This window comes from Mus caroli, chromosome 16 (assembly GCF_900094665.2).
Source record: "Mus caroli chromosome 16, CAROLI_EIJ_v1.1, whole genome shotgun sequence".
Taxonomy (NCBI): Eukaryota; Metazoa; Chordata; class Mammalia; order Rodentia; family Muridae; genus Mus; species Mus caroli.
In genome coordinates this window covers 73,507,932-73,529,782 of record NC_034585.1, presented here as the reverse complement: position 1 = coordinate 73,529,782, position 21,851 = coordinate 73,507,932, and positions in this window count along the sequence as shown.

Below are 21,851 nucleotides of genomic sequence, written 5' to 3'. Positions count from 1 at the left end.
TATTGTGGTTGTTTGTGTGTGTGTGTGTGTGTGTGTGTGTGTGTGTGTGTGTGTGTAAGACAACATACCACATATCCCAGGCTGGCCTCCACCTGGCTATGTAGTTGAATCTGAACTGCAGCCTCCACTTCCCACTGCTGGGATTACAGGCACGCATCTCTCTGCCCTCTTCTGCCTTAAGTACAAGCTAAACTCCAATGACCGCCTGAACTGCCAGCTTCACTTGTGCATCTTAAAGACTGCCGAAAATTCTGCAGAGCCTTTGTGCCAATATGCAACTCTGTCATTCTGAGTATCACCCTTATCTGTTCTTTTAATAGCTCTTCCTGGCCTTGATCTTTCTGAAGAGAATGTTAACTCACATTGTAGTCCCTGAAGTTTTCCCCACTGGGCCCTTAATCTTTGCATTCGGCATCTATTTAATCCAATCCTAACTACAGACTGCAAATGCTCTTGAAGAAGGGTGGGAATTTTGTCCACCTTCTCTAACTCTTTCCCTTTGTGGTACTCAAGCTACAGAAGTAAAGGAGTCAGTTACCAGGTCCAAATTCTATCACACACACACACACACACACACACACACACACACACACACACACACACTCCTTTGCTCGCTGTTGAGGCTTGTAGAATGCAGAGGTTATTAAACAGCATGAACTCGTTCCTGCTCCGCAGCTGGTGAACCACACTAAGGGAGACTGAGTGAGGTGAGCAGATGCCCACAGCATCCTCAGATCTTAGATGTAGAAGGATGTACACAGTGACAACTTGTAGAAATGTGGAAACTAAAAAAGAGACAAAATCAGACATAAAGAGTGAAAATCATTCAATCTGCCCTGGCGGCTTCAGTGGGTGTTGGTGAGGAGCAGTTGATGTATTTGAGGTGTCTCTGGACTCTGCACTGGTCACCACCATACAATAGGTTTTCAATGAGATCCTGAAAATGTTTTAATATGTTTCAAATTCATAAAACGGTTTCACTTAAAAAGATTACAGAGTTTGGTATCTGGAAGTGCCACCCTACACTTAGGCAAGAACAACCAGTAGCCTGGCTGTACTTTTATGTCATGGCCTAACACTATAAAAGCAACAAATTAGAAAACTATGCTGTACTAAACTTTTTACCACCATTGGGCTTGGGGTGATTCTACAGTAAAGTCACAACCTATTTGAATGAAGAATGAGGTCGTAGCTGCTCCTCAATATTGTTGAGAAGGTGTATTCTAGAGGTGAGGCAGAAAATAGCGTGGAAGGGTCCACACTGAGCACGGCCCGCATGCTGAACCAGGTGCGAGAGGAGAGATGCGGGCAAGCAGACCAGGAGAACCCCAGGAGCCGAGCCAGCCAGGAGCCAAGAGAGGGCTTAGGAACAGAACTAAGCAATACTACCAGAATGGCTGAGTTACAGGAAAGAGAAGCTGGGGGAAGGGGAGCAGCCCCTGGGTTGGAGAGGTCCAGAGTGAGCTGCTGAGAAAAGCGCCGAGCACTGAGCGAGACCCAACACTATGCTTTTCAAAAAACAAACAAACAAACAAACAAACAAAACCGAACATGTAAGTTCTATGTTCACGTGATACTCGATTTTCCTAGCCAAGGCTGACTTTTTTACAAGCATCTTGGAGTTTCGACACTTGGCTTGTATCTGTTAAGGCCGAAAAAAGCTACATCTCAGAGCATGTCACTTCAACAAACTACAAACTTCCAATCGGGAGAGATTAAAGGTCTTAACTTGGCTGTCTTTAGAGCCCGGATGTTTCTAACCTCTTTCTTCTTCCAGGACGTGGAGAGGGGGCTTTTCTGAAACGCTTTCTACATGAAGAGCTGATCTGCCAAAAAGCACGAGATTGCTTTCATTGTCTTTCCCTTGGGATTCCACTAAGGAGAAAAGATTAAACTCATATCACAGTAAAAAAGAACGTGAATGTCGCTACACCCACACAATTTCTGTCACAAGTTAACAAAGCCCTTCAGTTCACTTAGTTCTGAGATCCGGACCTGTGTTCATCTTTGGGCCCACTGAAATCCTTGAACAATCATTTAATACCCTCCGCGCATAGAAATCTCTCTCACATTATACCTCCGTTTTCACAAATTCCATTCATTACTTTGCCTGGTTTCAGGCAGAGATGTACCCAATACCCTCTTCATCCCCACTCCCTCATTCTCTTAATCTATATCCTGAATTTCAATTCTGTTCTTCCATTCTCCTGTTCTCAAAATAGCACCGATTGGATAAGATCTCTGATTTTTATGCACCCATGACATCCCTCGAACTCAAAGGTTAGTTCCTACCAGAATAACACACTCTGAACATGGGACACTTTAAATGAGAGCAGATACAACTTCTTCAACAAGACCACTAGTCAGTAATACTATGAAGATCACAATAGGAAAGTAAGTTTGTCTCAGGGCTTTAGAGATGGGATATTTAATGCTGTATAGGACCTTGAATTGTTCAATTAATCAACTGCGTGCAGGAGTTTATGAGGCAGTTATGGTTATTTCAATGGACTGCATACCTGTCTATACCAAAATTGCACAATCAAAAAAATTTTTTTTTAGTTTTTCAGGGCTTAAATGGCATGAAATTGTGGTGTTTTTAAAGTTTATATTTGGGAAACCAATTTTGAAGTCTGTGGACGTGATGTGGAAGAATTTCTCAGGTTTGCTTCCAATAGGTAGCAAAGAGAGAAAAGGGAATTAAGAATGTATGGCAAATATGTGCTCTCTATCTGCATGTGGGTTTAACTTTTTCCATTTCACACAAGCTTCAGATTTCAGAATAATAATAAAAAAGGAATAGAGAGATGGTTCAGGTGTTAGGAGCGCTAAGAGCACTTGTTGCTCTTGAAGAGGATCCTAGTTCAGGTCTCAGCACCCAAATGGTGGTTCATAAATATCTATAACTCCCGTTCCAGAGGATCTGACACCCTCTCTGGACCTTAGTGGGCACCAGATATGTACATGTTATACTGACCTACATTCAGCCAAAATATTCACACACAAAATTTTTTTAATTAATTAAGTAATAATAATAAACAGTTTTGTTCTTAGAACTACAGGTAAATCATGAATCCTAGAAAATTTCACTTAGATGTATTCTCTATTAAGAATCAGTCCAACATATTTTGGGCAGCTTTGACTTCCCCCTCAACTCTCACTCTTCACTGTGGTGACAGTCTATCGTCAGACGCCAGCGAGCTTCCCGTTTGGAAGAATGTCGAGCTATCCTGGGTATTCTCATGCTGGTCAGAGACTTACTATCCATAGAGAGAATGACACAGCCGTGTTTTTCTAAAACCACTGTTTTTCTTGCGACTATATCGACTTCACCTTTCACCTTAATCTTCTACTTATAACTGTATTGGGACAAGATGTTTGGAGAAGTTTATCACTAACAAGCCATAGATTTAAAATTTTTAGTTGAGTATATGTTGAATCTTTAACTCAAAGGCAAATGTGGTGCTGTGCCTCCTGCTTGGAACTGCTTACAGGACTAACCAGTGCAGAGACAGTAGTGACTTCCCTTTATAGACAGTCTTCCTGTCCCAAAGTGTTCTCCTGAAGAAGCCACCCATCTAGTCGACAGGGAAATGTAGGTTCACTATAACTACGCTTCTGTTTCCTGCTCAAACATTCATTTTTAGGTATTGCTACCAGTTCTGGGAACTTGTCCCAGGACTCTTTCTTTTCCTGGATATCATCTCTAATGGCTCAACATAACTTAGTCTTCTGGTCTCAGTAGCTGGGTTTAACACCATTAAAACTGTGTGTTACTCTTTTGCTTTGCCGTGTAGTCTAGTAAATTATAAACTCCTTGAAGACAGAAACTGTGATGACTAAATGAATGCATACACTTGACCGGGCTCTCAGATAGCGTCAAACGTCATTATAGGCATTCACGTGCAGATAGTTTGGATGAGCCTAACATTTGAATCGCGAGCTAAGAAAGCCCAAATGTGGGTGTGGCTTATCTAGTTAGCTGAGACCTGGAGAAGAGAAAACCACTGAACCTTCTTCTGACGGAGTGGGGATCCTATCTTTCTGACAGTCTCTAAACTGGGACATTTTTTTCCCCAGACTTCTAACTAACAGGACCATCAGGTCTTCCCAATTGGAACAAGACAGAGACCCACTGTCTTGGGGTTTTCTTGCAATGAAGAGACACCATGACCAAGACAACTGTTATAAAGGCAAACATTGAATTGGGTCTGGCTTATAGTGTCAGAGATTCAGTCCAGTATCATCATGGTGGGAAGCATGGCAGCATGCAGGCAGACTTGGTGCTGGAGGAGCCTAGAGTTCTACATCTGGATCCAAAAGCGGCCAGGAGGAGGTTATGTATCGCAGTGGCCAGATGTGAGCATCATATATGACATCTCAAAGCCCTGGTTCTATAGTAACACACTTCCTCTGACAAGGCCACACCTCCTAATAGTGCCACTTCCTATGGGCCAAACATATTCAAACCACCACACCCCACTATGGGCTCTCCTAGAAACCAAGAGTCTGAATACAAACACCATCCATCCCAGTGGCTGCCCTAGAACTCAGTGTCCTGGCTCATCCTGAAGCTGCCATCGCTGAGCAAGCCAACTTCTGAAGCAAGTGATTTTGACACATTTCTACCAATCTTACCAGTTCTCTGTCTCTGCGGAATCCTGACATAAAATTGTGGAATTCTAAAATCCAGAAACCTGCCATAAAGTCTCACAAAAAGCAGATAGTTCTCTTTCAAGGTACAGTAAATAAATTGGTATTTAGAAACAGTATTTTTTATAATCTCCAAACATACGAATTTGATTTAATTTTTTTTGTTGTTCATTAAAACAGGAAAAAAAACAACACAAAAGTTTGGGAAAGTCTGATTATGCATTGATGTGAGGAAAGGTAAATTTTTGCTTTCAAAAATAATGCAGCCAGGCGTGGTGGTGCACACCTTTGATCCCAGCACTCCGGAGGCAGAGGCAGGCAGATTTCTGAGTTTGAGGCCAGCCTGGTCTATAAAGTGAGTTCCAGGACAGCCAGGCCTATACAGAGAAACCCTGTCTCGAAAAACCAAAAAAAAAAAAAAGCAACTACAAAGTTACTTATCTAAAGAGAGGAGAAGCCATGGGGCTTGGGTAGAACTATGAGTGTTACATATTTTATTTTATTTCATTTCATTTTTTATTTTTTTATTTTTTTATTTTATGGATGTGATTACACTGTACCTGTCTTCAGACACACCAGAAGAGGGCATTGGATCCCATTACAGATGGTTGTGAGCCACCATGTGGTTGCTGGGAATTGAACTCAGGACATTTGGAAGAGTAGTCAGTGCTCTTAAAGGCTGAACCATCTCTCCAGCCCTACATACTTTACTGATCCAAACTTTGAGTTTGTACACACACACACACACACACACACACACACACACACACACACACACTTTCATCAGTCAGGGTCTTAGTTTCACAGACCAATGATCCTGTTTCTCCTCTTGAGTCTCCTGACTGTCATCCATCTTTCATTTCAGCCTGTCCTATAGAAGCTGCAATCTAATGTCTGTAACCCATACCTTTTATGTCATCCCAAAGGCTTTAGTAGCTAGCTCATGTCCACCCCTACACTCTCATATCGGAGCCACTCACGGTTTGATCACCGTCCATTCCTCTGGCTTGTCTTTCATCAATCTCGCAAATGCTCTGACCTCCCTACTGTGTGGGAGTTTATATAGAACTGACACACATTGAACTACACTTACCGCCGTTATCAGAATGCCTCCCCGTGACTCTCATTGAGGACAATTATCTCATAGACTAGTAGGAAACGCACTACAGAATGAAGTTGGAGACCTTGATTTTAGAGTTTTCCTATACCACTGGGATTGGTGACAAGAGCAATTTTGTCAGTTGACATCCTTGAAGTACAATTTCCTTATACATTTGATAGCAGACAATAGAGTTTCAGTAAAAGGGAGGCATGTTCCCTTGTGGGAATGACATTCATCATTAATATGACAAATAGTTCTCAAATGCTTCTTATGAGTGATAAACATCTGACTTTCATTTCTACTGTGTGCGTTCCAAGGATCTAACTCAGGTGATCAGACTTGACGGCTGGCAGCTTTACCTGCGGTCCCTGTAATAGCTCCTTGAATTTATGCCTCTATATTTATGTGCCAAAAAGTTGTTCTCGGACTTTGAAAAGTGTAATCTGAGATATTTGCTGGAAAAAAATTTATATAAACACACACACACACACACACACACACACACACACACACACACATATATATATATATATATATATATATATATATATATATATATATATAATTTCCCAAGCCTGCACCTGATTCCAATTCTGATTCAGTAATTAGAAACCTATATTGTAATAACTCGTCCCCTGACCCATGGTTCTGATCCACCAACCACACTCTAAGATGAAAACAGGAGCTACATCTAGATACAGCAGATCTCTTGGTAATTATAAAAACTCCAATTTTATTTTTAAAGCAATACTTTTCACTTTGAGGAATAGTAATACTTGCACTGACGAGAGGAATGTCACTGTAAAACAGACAGCGGATTATCAGAAATAATAGTCAGGAAGGAGAGAAGAAAATGCTAAGGACACTAAGCACTCTGGACAAAGTGCTAACTGACCGGTCAGCGACAAGCACAAAGGTACTGACTGAAACCTATGACAGTGATGTCAAGAGGCAAAATGTCAGACAGAACTAGATTGTCACAGGAGTCGCCGAGCCAAGTTCAGACCAGAGTCAAGCAAACCCTTCAGGTTCTCATTCCCTTCATTTTTTTTTTTTTACTCCAAGGAAAGCCTAAGTTATGAGCAACAGAATCAATAGTCTACAGATTGCAGTTTTTAAAAAAGCAGAGTAACCTTGAGGGGCTACCATTTCAGCTCCAGGTTTTTGTAGATCTCCAGTATGCTATTCTAATCTCTGAGGAAACATTTTTTTAAAAGTATCAATAATTGGCAAACATGTTCATTCCTGACTGTGAAAGAAAGGAAAAGATGGATGCCGAAAACTACAGACTTGATTTTTAGTTCTGTCAGGATTTTAGCATATTGGACTCCAAACCTTGCAGCTCTTGTGATGGAAGCCATATGCTACTGGGCATCCACTAAGGACAGTATTATCAGGCTGCTTGTTTGCTTGCGACAGACCAGGAGATGCTTACAAAACTGCTACTGATGTCTTTCGTGGGCATTTCACAAATTAGTGATATTCTTGTGAATTCTCTCTAAAGTGGTTCTCTGCAGTCAATTGAGAGTTAGCCGATTCACTTTTGTCAGACCTAATTAGGAAGTGTGTTCTCGGGAGCTTTTTTCTTTATGGATACTCCACAATCATTCGACAAATGTATATTGAGCATTTTATCACTTATCAGGGACTGCGCTGGGTACTGGGAATCCAAAAGTGAGCTCATTATAGTCTCTGCTTTCATGGTACTTAGTAATGAGGGACACATAGGAAGACAAGATGCAGTAAAAGGAAGAAGAACTTACACACGAATGAGAGGAGACTGGAGAACGTTTCCTTCAAGACAAGACAGAGAGCAGAGTGTGACCACAAGGAGCAGAGACTTGAAGGGAGGATGGAGTTAGCTGTGTAATTATCCAGGGGACGAACATTTCAAGTGGTAGGACCCTGAGTGGATGGATCTGAAGTAGAAATCTGCTTGGCTGAGAGATTGTCTACATAAACTGTAAGCAACTTTCTTTAGCTTACAGTTCTGAAAAGTCAAAGTCCCAAAAATGACTGTAGCTTGCTTGATGCCATTCAGAGTAATGTATGTCATCACATATCAGGGACCAGAGAGCACATGTAAGTCACACAAAGCCACTAGCATTCAATCAGGAAGCCCCGATGAACTTACCTCTTCCTAACGATCACCCAAAGGCCCCACTTAAAAACCTTTATTAGTTAGTTTGATATAGGACCTCACTCTATGGCCTTGTCTGGCCTGGAACTTGCTATGTTGCTGACTGGCTTTGAACTCACAGACATTTTCCTGTCTCTCTCTCCCAAATGCTGGCTGAGGTTGAAGATATGGACTAGCACACTCAGGCCATTTCATCTTTTTAATTCCTTATAGTGGAGATCACACTTCAGGACATGAACCTTAAGGAATACACTCAAATCATACCTGGACTTCGGTAAGGTGGGGGCTTCTTGGAACATATGGATGTGTTGTGTTACATGACAAAAGAACCTTGGAGATAGAATTGTTTCAACCCTCAGAACAAGAGATAATCCCCAGTTATCTAGATGGGCCGATCCTATTCACTTGAGCCCTTAAAAACAGGAAGAATTCTCCCCCTGCAGCAAGAATTACTTAACACAACAGGAAATCCTGAGATTGTAAGTATGAGGAGGATACCACACGCTTCTACTAACTTGAAAACCTAGGGACCCACCAGTAAAACTTTGGAGAGTCCTCTAGGATGTAAGGCCAGACTCTACACAACAGCTAGCAAGGAAATTGAGACCTTGTTTGTACCAATTTAAGGCTCTGAATTTGGCCAACAAGCAGAGATAATATCTAAGGCAGCTCTAACTTCTAGCCCAGAACTTCCGGACAATGAATGTATGTTGTTTTAAGTTGCAAAGTGGGGGAGCAATCTGTGATCATTTGTTGGCACAGCTACAGCAAAGCCATACAGACTATGACACTAGACTGAAATGTGGGAGGAGCATGGTAAGAAATCAGGAAAGAGAAGTGGAAGGTATGGGGCAGGATGCAAGGACAAGTGAGGAGAATGCTACCATTGGGTATTGTGTACCACTATAAAGCCTTTGTCTTTATTGGAGGGGTATATGGAGCCAACAAGTGTTGGCAGCAGATGTATGATATTCTTATACTTACATTATAAAGAGACCATTTTGAATGACAATTAGAACGATCCAGCTAGACAGATGTCACCATAGTTTATGCAACAAGAAGTCATAGTGGAGACTGAGTTAAGTTGAAGGGTATTTAGTGGGTCCAAACTTGAAAACTAAATGATAAGCTAAGAGATATGATGGGGAGGGCTTGTGGGGTGTTATAGAAAGAGAGGAGTCACTGTTGGCACTGTTGTCTTGGGCTTGAGCCATGAGTAGAAGAGAGTTCCATTGAGGTAACAAAGAATGCAGAGGAGCAAGTTCAGGGGAAGCGAGGGGACAGAGACAGATACAGGTTCATCTCAGGACTTGTTATGTAGGAAACGCCTGTCAGACAGCCTGGAGGAGAAGAATATCCATCAAGCTGCAAGATACACAGTCATGCTTTTGGGGGATTATCTGGAACTGCAGTTATTAATGGTGGTGTTCTTTAAAGTCATGAGGTGAGCAGTTCAGAGAAAATGGGCTCCTCCCAGCTGACGCCTCTGTGAAAGTCTTCTATGGAGTGTATTGCGTTATTCCTGACTTGTGACTACAAGTGTCTGTGTGTGTGTGTGTGTGTGTGTGTGTGTGTGTGTGTGTGTGTGTGTGTGTGTAAGGGGGAGAGAGATGGTCTCGCTATGTAGCCCTAAGGTTGGCCTCACCTACAGCTCTACTGCCTTCTGATTACTGAGCTTACAGATGGATGCTGCTGTGCCCAGCTTCAACACAACACTATTCCTATTTTCATACTCACTTTCTGTTTGTGTGTGTGTTTGTGTGTTTGAGTGTGTGCACACATGCCATCTCCGTATGTGGAGGTTAGAAGTTGGCTCTCTCCTTCACCGTGTGGGTTCTGGGGACTGAATCCAGGTCATGGTCACGAGACTTGGCAGCATGCATATTTCCCTACTGAGCCATCAGACTGGCCAAAAGCAAAATGTACGTTAAATTATTTACATATGTATTGACATTTTAAAAAAAAATAATACAATTAACTAAGTCTTACTGTGACAAAAACTGAAAAGAGTTATCACTTTTTTTTCTAGTCTTCCAATTAAGATTGCACATATTGTTGAAAAAGCACATATGGCCCACAGCTACATTAAAGACATATAAAGACATAGTAAACTGTATTTCCCCAACTGCTGCCACTCTGAGACATTCTAATGTCTCAGGATAAGACCCTCTTCATGTAAAGCTTATGTGGAGAATCTGATAAGAAAAGGCATTATTCATTCTACTTCCTCGCTGCCATAGGAACTCAGTTTTTACATGTGTGCAATTAAAAACAGAGCAAGCGGAGTGACCAGCTGAGCTCTCCAGCTTCTTTCCCTCTCTCCCACCGTGTCACAGTCAGCTTGCCTTCGCTGACATTCTGCTGGGGAAAAAAGCAGGAGGAGATCTGGGTTCACTTTGGAGTAGTACGAGGACTCTGACCAGAGATCTCTGTTATAATTCGTTTTCCATTACCCTTAGAAACGAAGCACACACACATACTCAACAGAGAGTAGAAAGGCTCCTGCAATTTCAGAGAGAAAAAACCTGTCCTACTGCAATTACCCCCTAAAGCACTCCTATGAGCACACCATTAGAAAATATTTTTTGCTAACCACATCACAAACAATTATTAATGTGCTAACTTTAGTCCATGCTCTAAGCTCCTGCTAGATCGGGGGTGGGGTGGGAACATGCTCATCATGGGAAGAACTCATTGGCTCATCTGCTGACAAAGCACCTCTGCAAAGCCTACCCATAATCATTTTAATTAGGCCGTCAAGTGTCAGGACTTGCTGTGTGAATTTCATTAATTCCAGCCATCTCTGTGGTGCAATTGATATTGCCTGCATTAAAGGAGTGACTCTGCCTGGGAAGCAATTTCCCCAAGTTTATGGCCTCTCCTGGCTACCTGCTGGTACCATGGAAGGCTTGCAAAGATGTCCTCACAGGTCTGCAAAACCTCCTTTCAGTTGGAAGCCTAATCCCATCCAGACACACTGATAGACCTTTACTACCATTACGAGCCTTTACATCTTTATGTGGCCCTGAATGAATAATTCAACCTATAAATGTGAAGTAGAGTGTTTGCATGTAGCTCTTTGTGCTGCTTTGGCAAAATCTCAGAGACTGAGTAACTTATAAAAAATTGAAGTTTATTTATCTCAGTCTTAGAGACAGGAAAGATGGAGATCAAGACATCAGCAGGAGGAGTTGTCTGGTGAGGGCGCCTCTCTGCATCCAATATGGCAACTAAGAAAGCAGTGCCCTCTCTTTGGAAGACAAAAGGTTAGAAGAGACAAACTCCATTAAGTCATTTATCTAACCGTGATCTTAAGTTTCAGGGAAGGGTCGCTGCTATATAGTACGGACTCTGCAAAGCTGAATGACCGATTAGAACTTCTTGATTGTAGAAAGCAGATCCTGAGCCAAACTGTCTTGGACTATCTGCCGCCCCCTTAACAGTCTTGCATATCTCATCTTTGCCTCTGACCTAACATCCTTTCAGCTATCGGGTGAAACTTTGTAGAGTGTATTGAATGAGCAGGTGACTAACATCCACCAACCCAAAAGCTAAGAATGCCATCAGATAGCATCCGAGACTTACAGCTGAGATTTCTCGCTTTGCTGAAACTCGCCTACCAATGTCTCTGCTAATGTATCTGGGAAAAAAAATGTGTTTACTTATGACTTTCTTTCTGTTCTTTAACTGTAAAAGCTTCGTGAAGTTGTTTCTACAAGGAAACATATTGTTTGGGACAACCTTGTCTGAGTTACTGCCCTATTGCTATGAAGAGACACCATGACCGAGGCAACTTTTATGAAAGAAAGTACTTACCTGGGGACTTGCTTACGTTTTGAAGAATTAGTCCATGATTCTCATGGAAGGGAGCAGACAGGGAAAGAGTTGGAGTAGTAGCTGAGAGCATCCCATCTTCATCCATAGGCAACAGACAAGAACAGAGAGACTGGGCCTGGCATGGGCTTTTGAAACCTCAAAGCCCACTCACAGGAACACACCTTCTCCAATAAAGGCACACCTATGCCAACAAAACCACATCTCCTAATCCTTCTCAAAGACTTCCACTCAGATAGATAAGCCAATGGGGACCATTTTCATCTAAGCCACCACAAACTTGAATCTGTGTTCCTGAGGCAGGGTCACTCATATTTGGCTCAAGAATTAAACTATCTCTTATGCTCTTTAAAGTAGGATACGTGTTTTGCCTGAGCACTGCTTTCATTTAGAAAGCAAGCCTTCTTAACAGCCTAACCACCCTACGGGAGGCCCCCACTTCTCAATATGATCATTTTGGTAACATCTGAGTTTTGGAAGGAACACACTGAAACCATACTAGCATATCTCTACCTTCGAAGAGGCAGTCAGCCATTTATTAGTTCAGCTTTGTTCTTTAGGGTTGCACTGTCCCCGGTACGGTAGCCAATCTTTGGTTACAGAGAAGATTGCTTCTAAAAACAGACATCCAATCTTCCCTCCCACACCTCTAATGTAACCATTTACATGAGGAATGGCCCCCAGCCCTCTCCATAATTTGGGGCATATGAACACTTGGTTCCCAGTCGCTGGCCCACTTTGAGGAGGCGTAGAAAGTGGGCCCTTGCTGAAGGAAGTTGTTACTAGGGCCTGGCTTTGAGAGCTTAAAGCCTCACCCTACTTCCAGTTTGTTCTCTATGCTTTGTTTAAGATAGGGGCCATAGAATTTCTGCTCCTGCTGCCATGTTTGACTCTTATCCCTCTGAAACTATACGTCAAGTAAACGTTTCCTCTATAACTTGCCTGGATCATGGTGTTTCATTAGTGCTGCAGACAGGTACACTCCCTGTACCTCACTCAATACCCTCACCCACCCTTTCTACCACCAGATGCCTAAAACAGGTCAAAGTTAAAAGAGAGAGAGAGAGAGAGAGAGAGAGAGAGAGAGAGAGAGAGAGAGAGAGAGAGAGAGAAATTGTTTTTATTGTGGATTTGTGTGACTGTTTGCTGGGAAGGGGCATACATACTAGGCATGAACATGTGGAGAACAAAGGATAATTTTGGCTATCAATCTCAGGTACTATCCACCTTATTTATTGAAACAGGGTCTCTCATTGTTTTGAAACTGACCAAATAGGGTAGGTCAGCTGTAGCAGGAATTTTTTGCTATACTGCTAGGTCTCCGGGCAGAATGCACACACACACACACACACACACACACACACACACACACACACCACACTTATCCAGGAGCTATCTGTGGATCCTCAAATGAGAACACACATACACACACACACACACACCACACACACCTATCCAAGAGCTATCTGTGGATCCTCGAATGAGAACAGACACATACACACACACACACACACACACACACACACACACATCCAGGAACTATCTTTGGATCCTCAAATGAAAGATACACACACATTAGCCTACTTTTAAAGTGCCTTGGCTCCCTCAAAGGCTGGGAACTCCTAAAGCTTCCCATGCTACCCTAGGCCCAATGGGGGAAGTGGCAAGTGGCCACCCGTTCAAATTCTCACGTGGATCCAAGGATATCTCTCCTGCAGCTCACCTCTTCTGTCTCACACTGCATCCACGAGATTCTCCCGTTTTACTCTGTGTCCTACCCACGGAAATCTAAGTGTCCCTCCCCGTGCCCAGCCATTACACATCAGCATACTTATTGATTGATCAAAAAAACCAATTCCGGACAAGGACACAAAGATTCCCAATTGAATCAAAGCAGTAAAACCAATATCCAACAGCCAGCTGGCCAGTGAGCCTCAGAAATCTTCCTGTCTCTGCCTCCTCAGCACTAAGATGGTAATTATAACACAGCACCTAGGTTTTCCTTCCTTCCTTCCTTCCTTCCTTCCTTCCTTCCTTCCTTCCTTCCTTCCTNNCTCTCTCTCTCTCTCTCTCTCTCTCTCTCTCTCTCTCTCTCTCTCTCTCTCTCTGTATCAACATCTGTTCACATCTCCCTACTCGGCAGGAATGGAGGACAAAGTAAGATTTTAGGGTTGGCCTTTTATTCCCCACTAAGTTCCAACATTAGAATAGAAGAGACAGTCTGGGCAAGGTGAACTAGAACAGGTTGGAACCAGTGAGCCTCAGAAACCTTCCTGTCTCTGCCTCCTCAGCACTGAGATGGTAATTATAACACAGCACCTAGGTTTTCCTTCCTTCCTTCCTTCCTTCCTTCCTTCCTTCCTCTCTCTCTCTCTCTCTCTTTCTTTTTTTTTTTAATTAACCTAGATTCTGGATATAGAATTTGGGTGTGCCAAGTGCACAGGGCATTTTACAACTGAGCTATCTCCTCAGTCCAAGGGTTTGTTTCCCTATATGAATGCTGTATGTGGCTCATTTAAAAAATGTATACGTTTAAGCCTACTTATCAGCATGTCTTTGAAAAGACCTTATTAATTAGCAGTTGTTTCAGTTACTGATTTTGTGTGTCAGTTTGTTAATATAGTTCTCAGTTTGCTCAAACACTAGTCTATATGCTGGTGTGAAGGATATTTTCTAAACGTGAATAACATGCTTAATCAGCTTCATGAAGCAAAGTAGTTATTCTCAATGAACAGATCTTAGCCTCAATCAGTTGAAGGCCCAAAATGCAAAAACTGAAGTTTATCAAGTAAGAAATTGTGCCTTGATCCTCCCAGTTGGCAACTGATCAGGTGTGTGTGTGTGGGGGGGGGGGGGGCAGATCAGGTGGTCCAGCACACACACACACACACACACACACACACACAGCTTGACTCCCAGGAAGTCCATCATAACCAGGTTCACAGGAGGGACAGGCTTCAGTCAGAGACAGCAAGGCCAGTAAACACTGGAGATAACCAGATGGGGAGAGGAAAGTGCAAGAACACAAGCTACAGAAACCAATGCCACTTGACACCATCAGAACCCAGTTCTCCCACCACAGGAAGCCCTGGATATCCTAACATATCTGAAAATCAAGATTCTGACCTAAAATCCCATCTCATGAAGATGTTAGAAGACCTTAATGGGGACATAAATAACTCCTTAAAGGAATACAGGAGAACACAGGAAAACAACTAGAAGCCCTTAAAGAGGAAACCATGAATCTCTTAAAGAAATACAGGAAAACACAATCAAACAGGAGAAGGAATTGAACAAAACTAACAGGACCTAAAAATGGAAATAGAAACAATAATGAAATCACAAAGGGGCAACCTTGGAGATGGAAAACCTAGGAAAGAGGAGTCATAGATGCGAGCATCACCAACAGAATTCAAGAGAGAGAAAAGGGAATCTCAGGCATAGAAGATACCATAGAAGACATTGACACACTAGTCAAAGAAAATACAAAGTGCAAAAGGCTCCTAACTCAAAACATTCAAGAAATTCAGGACACAATGAAAAGACCAAACCTAAGAATAAGAGGTATAGAAAGAGAGTAAAGATTACCGATTCAAAAAGCCAGCAAATATCTTCAACAAAAGTATAGAAGAAAACTTCTCTAACATATAGACAGAGATGACCATAAACATACAAGAAGTCTACAAAACACCTAGATTGGACCAGAAAAGAAATCCCTCTTGTTACATATCAAAACACTAAATACACAGAACAAAGAAAGAGTATTAAAATATGTAAGGGAAAAAGGCCAAGTAACATATAAAGGCAGACCTATCAGAATTATATCAGACTTTTCAACAGAGACTCTAAAAGCCAGAGGATCTTGGACAGATGTCACACAGACCCTAAGAAAACACAAATGCCAGCCCAGGCTACTATAACCAGCAAAACTCTCAATTACCATAGACGGAGAAACCAAGATATACCCTCATGACAAAACCAAACTTAATCCACTAATCCAGCCCCACAGAGGATAATAGAAGGAAAACTCCAACACAAGGAGGGAAACTAAACCCAAGGAAAACCAAGAAATTAATCATCTCACAACAACCCCTAAAGAAGAGAACCACACAAACGCAACACCACCTCTAATAACAAAAACAAAAGAAACCAACAATCATTGATCTTTAATATCTCTCAATATGAATGGACTCTATTCCCCAATAAAAAGACATAGGCTAACTAACATACTGGATATGTAAACAGGACCCAGCATTTGGTTCATACAGGAAACACACTTCCATAACAAAAACAGACACTACCTTAGACTAAAAGGCTGGAAAAAACTTTTTCCAAGCTAATGGTCTCAAGAAACAAGCTGGAGTAGCCATTCTAATATCCAATAAAATAGACTTTCAACCAAAAGTTATTAAAAGAGATGGGGAAGAACACTTCATATTCATCGAAGGAGAAATTCAACTAGATCATCTCTCAATTCTGAACATCTCTACCCCAATGCAAGGGCACCCACATTTGTAAAAGAAATGTTACTAAAGCTCAAAACACTCACTGATCCTCACACAATAATAGTAGAAGATTTCAACACCCAACTCTCACCAATGGACAGATCATGGAAACAGAAACTAAAGAGAAACACAGTGAAACTAACAAGTTGTGAACCAAAAGGATTTAACATATATCTACAGAACAATTCACCCTAAAACAAGAGAATATATCTTCTCAGCACCTCATGTTACCTTCTCCAAAACTGACCATATAAACAGACATAAAACAAGCCTTAACAGAGACACAAGAAGATTGGAACAATACCATGCATTCTATCAGATCACCAATGACTAAGGCTGGAATTCAATAACAACTGAAAGCCCACATACAAGTGGAAACTGAATAACTTTCTACTCAGTGATAACTTGGTTAGGGAAGAAATAAAGAAAGGAATTAAAGACTTTCTAGAATTTAATGAAAATGAAGGCACAGCACACCCAAACTTATGGGACCCAATCAAAGCAGTGCTAAGAAAAAAATTCATAATACTGAGTGCCTTCATAAAGAAATTGGAGAGATCCTTCACTACAACTTAACAGCACATCTGAAAGCTCTAGAACAAAAAGAAGCAAACACACCAAGAGTAGACAGTGGAAAATAAACAAACTAGGGGGTTAATCAAACAAGTAGAAACAAAGAAAACTATACAAAGAATCAACAAAACTAAGAGAGAGTTCTTTGAAAAAAATCAACAAGATAAAGCCTTAGCCAACCTAACTAAAGGCCAGAGAAACAGTATCCAAATTAACAAAATAAGAAATGAAAAGGGAGATATAACAACAGAAACTGAGGAAATAAAAAAAAATCAGATCCTACTACAAAAGCCTACACTCTCAAAATTGGACAATCTTGGTGAAATGGATGATTTTTCTAGATAGATACCATGTTCCAAAGGACCAGATAAACTATGCAAACAGTCCCATGACCACTAAGGAAATAGAAGAAGTTGTTTAAAGTCTCCCAACCAAAACAACCAACCAACCAAACAAACAAACAAACCCAGGGCCAGATGGTTTTAGTGCAGAATTCTATCGAACCTTCAAAGAAGACTTAATACCAATACTTCTCAAATCATTCTACAAAATAGAAACAGAAGAAATACTACCCAATTCACTCTATGAAGCCACAGTTATGCTGATACCTAAACCACACCAAGACTCAACAAAGAAAAAGAAGTTCAGACCAATCTCATTTATGAATATCAATACAAAAAATATTGAATAAAATTCTCACAAAATGAACACATCAAACCCATCATTCACCACAATCAAGTAGGCTTCATTCCAGTGATGTAGGGATGGTTCAATATATGGAAATCCATCAGTATAATTGACCATATAAACAAACTCAATGAAAAAAAAAATCTCATGATCATCTCATTAGATGCTAAGAAAAACAAACACAACACCATTTCATGCTAACCATCTTTTAAAGATCAGGAATTCAAGGTACATACCTAAACATAATAAAAGCAATATACAACAAGCCAATAGCTAACATCAAATTAAACAGAACAACAATGGCTCACGCTCAACAATTTACAAACTGGACCTCATGAAATGGTAAAGCAAAGGACACTGTCAAGGGGACAAAACGGCCACCAGCATCTTAGGAGAAGATCTTTACCAATCCTATATCCAATATATACAGAGAACTCAAGAAGTTAGACTCCAGAGAACCAAATAACCCAATTTAAAAATGGGATACAGAGCTAAACAAAGAATTCTCAACTGAGGAATCGCCAGTGGCTGAGGAGAAGCACTTAAAGAAATGTTCAACATCCTTTAGTCATCAGGGAAATGCAAAGCAAAATGACCCTGGGATTCCATCTCACACCAGTCAGAATGGCTAAGATCAAAAACTCAGGTGACAGCAGATGCTGGCAAGGATGTGGAGAAAAAGGAACATGTCTCCGTTGTTGGTGGAATTGCAAGCTGGTATAACCACTCTGGAAATCAATCTAGAGGTTCCTCAGAAAATTGTAAATAGTTCTACCTGAAGACCCAGCTATACCACTCCTGGGCATATACCCAGAAGATGCTCCAACATATAACAAGAACACATGCTCTACTCTATGTTCATAGAAGCCTTATTTATAATAGCCAGAAACTGGAAACATCCCAGATGTCCCTCAACAGAAGAATGAATTATTTTTAAAAAGTGGTACATTTACACAGCTATTAAAAATAACAAACTCATGAAGTTCTTATGCAAATGCATGGAACGAGAAAAATATTATCCTGAGTGAGATAACAAAGACCCAAAAGGACATACATGGTATGTATGCAGTGATAAGTGGATATTAGCCCAAAAGCCCAGAATACGCACAATATAGCTCACCGATCATATGAAGCTTAACAAGATGGAAGGCCAAAGTATGGATGCTTCAATCCCACTTAGAAAGGGGATCAAAATAATCACAGAAAAGAGGGGGAGGGAGGGAGGGCACCGGGTGAGAGAGGGAAGGGAGGGAAAAAAGGAGGGGCAAGCCCAGGTATGGAAAGAGACAGGAGAGAAGTCCAGAGGTCCAGGAGAATTCATAGAAATAAGTAGCAGGGGTGGGGTGGGGGTGGGGAAAACGGAGGTGGGAGGAACCACTAGAAAGTTTCAGAGCCAGGGATGTAGGAAGCTCCCAGGACCCAGTGGTTGAAATGCCCAACAGTGGGGAGATAGAACCTGAAGAGAGCACCTCCAGTAGATAGACATGTCCTCCAGTGAAGAGATGGGGTCACCCACCCATCTCAAAATTTTTAACCCATAATTTTTCCTGTCTAAAGGAAACCCAGGGACAAAAAATGGAGCAGAGACCAAAGGAAAGGCCCCCAGAGACCGCCCCACCTTAGGATCCATTCTATCCATAGACACCAAACTCCAACACTATTGCTGATGCCAAGAAGTGCTTGCAGACAGGAGCCTGTTTCCTGATAGGTTCTACTAGCATCCGACTAAGACAGATGCAGATCCTCACAGCCAACCATTGTACTGAGCCCAGGGACCCCAATGTAAGAGTTAGGAGAACCAAAGGAGCTGAAGGGGACTGCAATCCCATAGGAAGAACAACAGTGTTAACTAAGCAGACCCCCCCCACACACACACAAGCTGCCAGGAACTAAACCACTAACCAAAGAATACACACAGAGGGACTTATGGCTCCAGCCACATATGTAGCAGAGGATGGCCTTATCGGGCATCAATGGGAGGAGAGGCCCTTGGTTCTGTGGAGGTTTGTTGCCCCATCTAAGAGGGATGATGGAGGGGTTAGCCAGGAGTGGGTGGGTGGGCAGGGGAGCACCCTCTTAGAGGCAAAGGGGAGGGAGAATAGGGAAGGGGTTTGAGGAGGGGAGACTGGGAAGGGGACAACAGGTGAAATGCAAATAAAATAATTAATAAAAAAATTTAAAAATTGTGCCTTAAGGCCTTAAAATAGAAATCTTAGATATAAATTTCAGACTCATATGCTAATTTCAATTATTGATGACTTCCAGAATGATGGCCTTATAGATCTTGCGTTTTCCATGTGCCATAACCACTCACACCAATTCTTAAAGCTCCTCTCTCCCCTCTTTCTTTACATGTATGCATGCATGCACGATATGTACATGTAGGCTAAACTAACTAAGAAAACGCAGACTCTTTCATGAACTGGAAAATAGGTGAGTCCTGTTGAAGAAAGCCAAAGAACCACCTCTCCTGTCAGAAAGGGAAAATTGCTCTTAACCACTGAGCCGTCTTGACAGCCTCCATGGACAAGTTTTGCAAAGCGTGAAAGGAGTTACAATGTGGGAGCAAAGTAAATGAGAGAGGACAGAGGTGTTTCAGATGTGTGTAGTCCTACTGAATGTGTGAGATTTCAGGGTTTTTCACCTTTGGTTTAGTTTTTTAGATATGGTTCTGTTGTCTGAACCACACACAGTATTATACATAACCACAGATTAATAATGATGAATTATTATCACAGGGATCCTAACTGGGCATGCGAGCCATGTTAATTCACTAAACCATCACAGTGTGGTGGCAGCACACGCTTTTAATCCCAGCACTTGAGAGGCAGAGGCAGGCAGATCTCAATGAGTTTCGAGGCCAGACTGATCTACAGAGTGAATTCCAGGACAGCCAGGGCTACACAGAGAAACCCTATCTCAAAAAAAGCAAACAAAGAAAAAAAATTACATAGAACATTAGTCATAAGATTTTGAAATTTTCTGGCAGTTAAAAATGTTTGTAACTACCTATTTTGTGAAACTGTAGAGTTAAAAGCTTTTAGCAGTAAAACAACGTCAATGTGATTATTTGTTTTAAACAAAAGTACATCTCCAGCAATAGTCCCACGGATGTATATGACAGCACCCCCTTTAAATTGAGAAATAGCTTTAGTTTCACAATAGTAGAAGTGCTTCTCACAAAATAAAGGCATAGCACACTAGTTTTATAATGGTTTGAGGGTTTTATACTTCTGGTAAAAAATTACTATTTTTGAGGCTCACAAGGCTATAATCACCAACATAGTCTAAATAAAGCTTTAACAATTAGTTCTTGGAATGAATTTATGAAATTCCTAGGCAAATGGATGGACCTGGAGGACATCATCCTGAGTGAGGTAACCCATTCACAACAGAACTCACATGATATGTACTCACTGATAAGTGGATATTAGCCCAGAAACTTAGAATACCCAAGATACAAGATACAATTTGCAAAACACATGAAATTCAAGAAGAACGAAGACCAAAGTGTGGACACCTTGCTCCTTCTTAGAACTGGGAACAAAACACCCATGGAAGGAGTTACAGAGACAAAGATTGGAGCTGAGATGAAAGGATGGACCATCGAGAGACTGCCATACCCGGGGATCCATCCCATAATCAGCCTCCAAACGCTGACACCATTGCACACACTAGCAAGATGTTGCTGAAAGGACCCTGATATAGCTCTCTCTTGTGAGACTAGGTCGGGGCCTGGCAAACACATAAGTGGAGGCTCACAAGTGGAGGATGGATCACAGGGCCCCCAATGGAGGAGCTAGAGAAAGTACCCAAGGAGCTAAAGGGGTCTGCAACCCTATAGGTGGAACAACAATATGAACTAACCAGTACCACCCCCGGAGCTCGTGTCTCTAGCTGCATATGTATCAGAAGATGGCCTAGTCGGCCATCATTGGGAAGAGAGGCACCTTGGTCTTGCAAACTTTATATGCCTCGGTACAGGGGAACGCCAGGGCCAAGAAGGGGGAGCAGTGGGGGGAGTGTTGGGGGGACTTATGGGGTAGCATTGGAAATGTAAATGAAGAAAATACCTAATTAATGGGAAAAAAACCAATTAGTTCCTGGGTAATCTGCATTTAAAAATTCTCTTTTAATGAGTGTCTTGTGTTTTTCTGGCCTGTCTGACTTATCAGCTGCTTTCACAACACTAACACCTAGCTGCCAGTTCAGCCTAAGGGAGGGAAAGATGGTTCTATTCTTCGGAAAGTTTATCTTCCCTATGTGTTTAGGCTTAAAAGCTTCCCCCCCCCCCCCCGGGAAGTCCTTGAGTTAGAAGTGTCTGAGAAATACAAAGCCTGGCCACTCCACTCATCCA